Below are 7,208 nucleotides of genomic sequence, written 5' to 3'. Positions count from 1 at the left end.
AATGTTCTTTTTTTGCTGTGTTGTTTCCAGATGTGGGTAGTAACGAGTGTGCTAACCATGTCAGTTTTCACTGACCTGGTTTCAATTCCACAATGTAAGAGCTTTGTCTTGTTAAGATAGAGATGCTGCTACACTTAGGAAAACCAGGGGTTTCATCTGACAGTAGAAAAGGCACAGATGGCTTGTCTTTCTCATGTTTGCAAGAGGTTTTAAGAATAGGTTTGACCGGGCCAAATAAAAGAGGAAAAAAATTCTCCTTTGACTACAGACACTTTCTCTTTGTTCAGTTTTGTGATGAATGGTGTACTGGTTGCACATGGTCGCTTCTTAAAAGAGTAATAGTTTTAGGTGACGATAAAGCAATGAATAGAAATTATGTATCCTAGCATCTCTGTTAAAATTCATATTCAATTTAATAGCAGATAAAATTGGTCTATCTTTTTCTTCATATTTTTAATTGGTCTTTCTTTCTTTCTTTCTTTCTTTCTTTCTTTCTTTCTTTCTTTCTTTCTTTCTTTCTTTCTTTCTTTCTTTCTTTCTTGTAAGTAACAGCTTAAGTCCCACAATAAAAAAAAAATACTTTTCTGTTAATTAATTTTATATTTTACTTTCTGGACAGGAAAATACACATAGCTCTTCCTCTTTAGGTCGTACACCACTGTATGCTTATTTATGAAGAACTAGAAGTAGGAGTGAAGATTATAACAGGGAGAGAGAAGCCAAATGGGAGATGGTGGTGAGGATTAAAGTTGTGAGTAGAGTCAACTGCCTAGTTAAAGGGGCAGAGGGCAGGGGGCAGGGGAGATCTGAAAGTCAAAAGGGATGAACCTGTGATCAGGGTGTCATGAGAATAGGGGTAAATCCAGAGGAGGAATCAAGACAGGAAAGTGAGCTAAATCCTAGGGACCAGGCAAAGCCACCACATAGTGGGGGTGTCTGCAAGGGGATCTGTGAGAAATGTGTTCTGTAAACCTGGTTGATAGTTCTTCTCAACCACTCTAAGAACAGACATTGTTTTGTACCTTAAAGTTAGGCCATGTCTTCTTGACATCACCTAATGGAAGCCTACCCTCCATGTCCTTCATCCACTCTGTTTCTTGGTGACTCAGGTCTCCTTTGTATTTTTCTGGGTCCCAGGTCTGTTCTGTCTGATCTTTGTTGCCCCTCTGTGGCTTCTTTTAGTAGCAGCTGCTTCAGAGTCCTTCTCTCGACCCTGCTCTTCCTGTCTAGTTCCCTTGTCTGCACCCTCCAGGCACTAGGCCTCATCTTCATCCTTCTTGAGGTGGAGGAGTGGTTAGACCCTGACCTGTGATAGTAGGTTTTCCAAGGATTGCCTGATTTTTAAATTTTACTGCCTTTTAACTATTTATTCTTGGACCTATTTTGTTTATATATAGACCTTAGAATCAATCTGATAAGTTCAATAAAAATCCTATGTAATTTTCATAGAAATGGGCCCAAACTAGGATAAGTTAAATGAGGGGAATGGAGCATCTACTGCCAGAGCAAAATATAAGGGGTGCCAAAAAACTCAACAATCCAGATAAGTAATATTTTAATGCAACATTTTAGAAAATAAAATAAATGTCAAAGTCCCTGAATAATACAATGTCAATACTATTGATAAAGACATTTGGTAACAGTGCCATGCCAAGCCACACGGGAGACAGAGGCAAAATGGAAAATCAGAATTCATCCTGTCTTTCATTCTGTTTCTTTTTTTCAAACAGTACAGAGGAGTTTTATTTTATTTTGTCTTACACTTATCATGCCATGAATCCAGAGGGAAGGGGCTCAGGCTTCTTCCCTGTGGTTCTCACAGAGTGAGCTTCTCTGGGTGGAGCCAGCGGACACTTCAGCTGAACCAGGTACCTTTGTCTTTGGCCTCCTTCCTTTTCTGACCATTTTTCTTCACGTTTCAGGAAGCTATCCCTGCCCTTGGGGTGCTTAATATTCTCAATATGTACATTAATTCCCTGCAAGAATCTTGCCCTTAACTTGTTTACAAGGATGCCCACCGCAGGCTGGGTGACACTGAGGACTCCTCCAGTGTTACCCTGGGAACATTGGTGGGGCGTTCCTTCTTGAATAGTGCCCTCCCTTGATGTCTACAACATCACCTTTCTTGTAGACTCACATGTATGCGGCCAAAGCAACAACTCCATGTTTTCTAAAGGCCCAGAGAACAAATAGTAGGTGCCTCTTATCTTTCTCTTTGTTTAGTCATTTTGGCGAATTACTGGAAGATGGAGGTTCTGGATGCAAGGCCTGTCTTTAACTCTTTATTGAAATTTTTTATACTTTGTTAATCACTGACTTATTATACTAATGTTTATTTTTTAAAAGAGTGTGTTAAGATATTATTTATTTTGATTGCTGAGTGTTTTGGTGCTCTTTTGTTAAAATTTTGCACCCTAGTCAAGACTCTCACTTCTATCAGTCCAGCGCTGGCCCCAGAAAATTCAATAAATTTATAATTTTACTTAAGAAAAAAATCTTTTGGGATTTGGGGGTTCTCAATCATGAATACAGTATTTACTCAAGCCTTCTTTGAGGTGCTGCAATAGATAGTTTATGTTTTATTCCATAAAGATGTTTCGTACTTAAAAAAGGTTATTTCTAGTACTTCATGATATATTTTGGTCTTTTAAGTAGATTTTCTTTTTTTGTTGTTATATTTAAAAATGGTTATGTTTTTAGTTCACCCCAATACCTATGCATTTTTCCTTTTTTTCATTCAATAGCACATATTGATGCCTTCTATGTGGCAGACACTATTCCAGGTATTTTTATATAGTAGTAAACAAAACTAATGAGGGAAGACCAAAAAAAAATCAAATAATAGGAAGGGTCAAGCAAAAAAAAAAAAAGGGGGTATGAAAAAACTAAAATGGTGTAGATTGACAGTAAAATGACTGAGAGCAGGACTGAAGTGGGGCTAGTGAGTGACGTATACGTTGAGACCCGAATGTCAAGAAGGAGGCACATGTCTGAATGTCTAAGAAACATAAGATAAGCTCCAGAGGACAGCTGCATGATATCAGGACAGCATTTAGATGTTTGACCCTTTACTTCCGTAGGTTACTCTCTCTCTGGAATGTGAGGCTGCTTTCTGATTCTTCCCCCCATCATGTTACTTACTTATTTATTTATTTACTAAACCAAAAAGATTTATTGACACTTTACTGTGAACCCTTATCACTTTTGCCACTAAAGCATCCTTGATTGTTAAATTATTGATTAACTAGCAATAAAGACTTGGAAATGGAAATTTTAAAATTAGCACTACAATAGCATCAAAGTTGAAATACTTAGGTATAAATGTGTCAAAATATGTTCAATACCTGAATACAAGAAACTACTGATGAAAGAAATTTTAAATGAATGGAGAGATAATGCCATATTTCTTGGTGAGAAGATCCAATTTTGTGTAGATCTTAATTTTTCGAGAGTCAGCAATGACATTTAAAAGCCCAGTAGTTTCTCATAGAAACCAACAGGCTAATTTTAGAATTTATATGAAAAGACAAAGGGACTAGAATAGACAAACAATTTTGAAAGAGAGCAAAGTAGAAGATAAAAAATATCTTCAACATCATTAGTCAATATGAAAGTACAAATTATAGCTATGAGATTTCACTATACATTAAATGGCTAGATTAAAAACAAACAAAACAGCTCAGGCTGGTTTGGCTCAGCAGTTAGAGCATTGGCCTGCGGACCAAAGAGTTGTGGGTTTTATTCTGGTCAGGGGCACATACCTCAGTTTTGGTTTCATCCCCAGCTCTGGGTAGGGTCATGGGGGAGGCAACCAATCAATGTGTCTCTCTCGCATCGATGTTTCTCTCTCTCTCTCCCTCTCTTTCCTTCCCTCTCACTCCATCTGAGAATCAATGGAAAAATATCCTCAGGTGAGGATTAAAAAAAAACGATGGTGTTGCCTGGCCTGTGTGGCTCAGTGGATTGAGCATAGTCTCATGGGCTGGGAGGTCCTGGTTTGATTTCTGGTCAAAGCACATGCCTGGATTGCAGGCTCAATCCCCAGTAGGGGGCATGCAGGAGGCAGCTGATAGATGTTTCTCTCTTACATCGCTGTTTCTATCTCTCTCTCCTTTCCTCTCTCTCTAAAACAAACAAACAAAACAACTGACAATATTAAGTATTGGTGAACACTTGGAACAACTCACATATTGCTAGTGTGAATGTACGATGATACAGCTATATTGCACAACAGTTTGGGAGTTTCTCATGTAGTTTAACATATTCTTATTAAAAAATATATGTTTTATTGATTTTTATATAGAGAGGAGGATAAGGGAGAGAGAGATCAAAACATCAATGAGAGAACATCATCAAGCTGCCTCTTGTACACCCCCTACTGGAGATCAACCCTGGGCATGTGCTCTGACCGGGATCCCAACTGTCGACCTCTTGATTCATGGGACAATGCTCAACCCACTGAACCACACTGGCTGGGCTAGTTTAACATATTCTTACCATATTATTCAGCAGTCCCATTACTGGATGCATACACTAAAACATGTATGTGAATGTTTATAACAGCTTTTTTCTTAAGTGTTCCAAACTGGAAACAACCCAAAGCTCCTCAACTGGGGACTAGTTAAACAAAGAGTAGTGTATCCATACAATAGAATATTCTTCAGCAATGAAGAAAAACAAATGACACAAAACAAAATAGATGCATATCAGATTCATTATATTAAGAGAAAGAAGCCAGGCTTAAGTGGCTACATACTATATGATTTCACTTCTATGACCTTCTGGAAAAGGTAAAACTACAGAAACAGAAAACATATTGGTGGTTGCCAGGGGCTGGTGTAGGGGAAAAATTTATTACAATGAAGCACAGGGGTACTTTTGGAATGATGATGACACTATTTTATGTCTTGATTATCATGCTGGGTTACACGACTATATATGTTGGTCAAAACTTGCAGGGTCAGTTTTTTAATTTATTTATTGTTGACAGTATGACAGATGCTCCCATTTCCCCCTCTTCTTTCCCCGCCTCCACTCAGCCCCAACCCAGGCCTCCCTCACAACATTGTCTGTGTCCATGAGCTGTGCATATATGCATATGTCTTCTTTGGTTAATCTCTTCACATCCCCTTCAGCCCCCTCCCCTCTGAGGTCTGTCGTTCTGTTCCATGCTTCCGTGCCTCTGGAACTATTTTATTCATTGGTTTGTTTTCTTCATTAGATTCCACGAATAAGTGAAATCATGTGATATTTGTCTTTCTCTAATTGGTTTATTTTGCGTAGCATACTAGTCTCCAGGTCCATCATACTGTCTCAGATGGTAAGAGCTCCTTCTTTTTTACAGCCACATGGTATTACATTGTATAAATGCACTACAGCTTTTATATCCACTCATCTATTGATGGTCAGTTGAGCTGTTTCCAGACCTTAGCTATAGTAAATAGCACTGGTATGAACATAGGGGTGCATATATTCTTTCTGATTGGTGTTTCAGGATTCTTAGGATATATTCCTAGAAGTGGAATCACCAGGTAAAATGGCAGTCCCATTTTTAATTTTTTGAGGAAACATCATATTGTTTTCCACAGTGGCTGATCCAGTCTGTCTTCCCACCAGCAATGTACTAGGGTTCCCCTTTCTCCATATCTACACCAGCACTTGTTTGTTGATTTATTGATGGTAGCCATTCTGGCACATGTGAAGGGATACCTCATTGTATTATTATTTTTTTATTTTTTATTAATTAATTTTTGTTACAGATGTTTCTCCTTTTTCCCCCACTGATTCCACCCTCCCCCTCCCTCCCGGCCCTTTCCCCAGTTTGTTGTCCATGTCCACTGTTCATGCATACATGCATATAAGTTCCTCATTGTATTCTTAATTTGCATCTCTCTGATGACTAGTGATGTTGAGCATTTTTTTCATTTGTCTATTGGCCGTCTGTATGTTTTCCTTGAAAAAGTGCCTATTCAGGTTCTTTGTCCATTTTTTAATTGGATTCTTTGTTTTCCTGGTATTGTGTGAGTTCTTTATTTTGAAAATTAACCCTTTATTAGCTGTATCATTGTCAAATATGTTCTCTCATACAGTGGGCTCCTTTTCATTTTGTTGGTGGTTTCTTTTGCTATGCAGAAGCTTTTTAGTTTGCTGTAATCCTATTTGTTTATTTTTCCTGTTTCTCTTGCCCTAGGAGATGTATAGGTGAAAATACTGCTTTGTGAGATATGTGATATTTTATTGCCTTGTATCCCTGGGATAAATCACACTTGACTATGGTGTATGATCTTTTTAATATATTGCTGCATCAGATTTGGTAATATGTTGTTGAGGATTTTAGCATCTATGTTCATCAGGGATACTGGCCTGTAATTTCTTTCTTTGTACTGTTTTTCTCTATTTTGAGATTAGGATAGTGCAGGTCTCATAAAAAGAGCTTGGAAGTCTTCTCTCTTCTTAAAATATTTGGAATAATTTAAGGAGAATAAGTGTTAGTTCTTCTTTGGATGTTAAGTTAGACTCACTTGTGAAGCCATCTGGTCCAGGATTCTTGTTTGCTTTGAGTTTTTTGATTACTGTTTCAATATCATTAGTTGTTATCAGCCTAGTCAGGCTTTCTGATTCTTCCTAATTGAGTTTTGAAAGATTGTGTGTTTCTAGGAATTTTTCCATTTTCCCCAAGTTGTCCAGCTTGTCAGCATATAGTTGTCCATAGTATTTTCTAACAACCCTTTGTCTTTCTGTGATGTCAGTTGTTACTTCACCTCTTTCATTTCTGATTTTATTTGGGTCCTCTCTCTCTGTTTCTTGACGAGTCTGGCTAAAGGTTCATCACTGTTGTTTATCTTTTCAAAGAACCAACTCTGGGTTTCATTGATATTTTGTATTTTTTTTGTAGTCTCTTTGTCATTTATTTTCATTCTGATCTTTATTATTTCCATTCTTTATGTACTCTGGGCTTTTTTTTTTTTTTTTTTTTTTGCTGTTGTTGGTCTCTTTCTTATTCTTTAAGTTGTAGAGTTAGATTGTTTATCTGAGATTTTTCTTGTGGTTTTTGTTTGTTTGCTTCATTTGATTTTGTTTTTGAGGTAGGCATGTACTGCTATGAACTTCCCTCTCCGGACCGCTGGGAAGCAACATGGAGAGTATTATACTAAGTGAAATGAGCCAGTGAGAGAAAAACAAGTACCATATGCTTTTACTTATATGTG

At 37.6% G+C, this 7,208-nt stretch overlaps 1 pseudogene; it reads right to left on the bottom strand.

The window, feature by feature from the left end:
• Positions 1–1,766: 1,766 nt before the first annotated feature.
• On the bottom strand, positions 1,767–4,383 carry LOC118616879 (annotated as a pseudogene).
• Positions 4,384–7,208: the final 2,825 nt, after the last annotated feature.

The sequence above is a fragment of the Molossus molossus genome, unplaced genomic scaffold (genome assembly GCF_014108415.1).
Source record: "Molossus molossus isolate mMolMol1 unplaced genomic scaffold, mMolMol1.p scaffold_m16_p_5, whole genome shotgun sequence".
Taxonomy (NCBI): domain Eukaryota; kingdom Metazoa; phylum Chordata; class Mammalia; order Chiroptera; family Molossidae; genus Molossus; species Molossus molossus.
The sequence above is the reverse complement of the archived record's forward strand: the minus strand, read 5'-3'. Positions and strand labels throughout refer to the sequence as shown.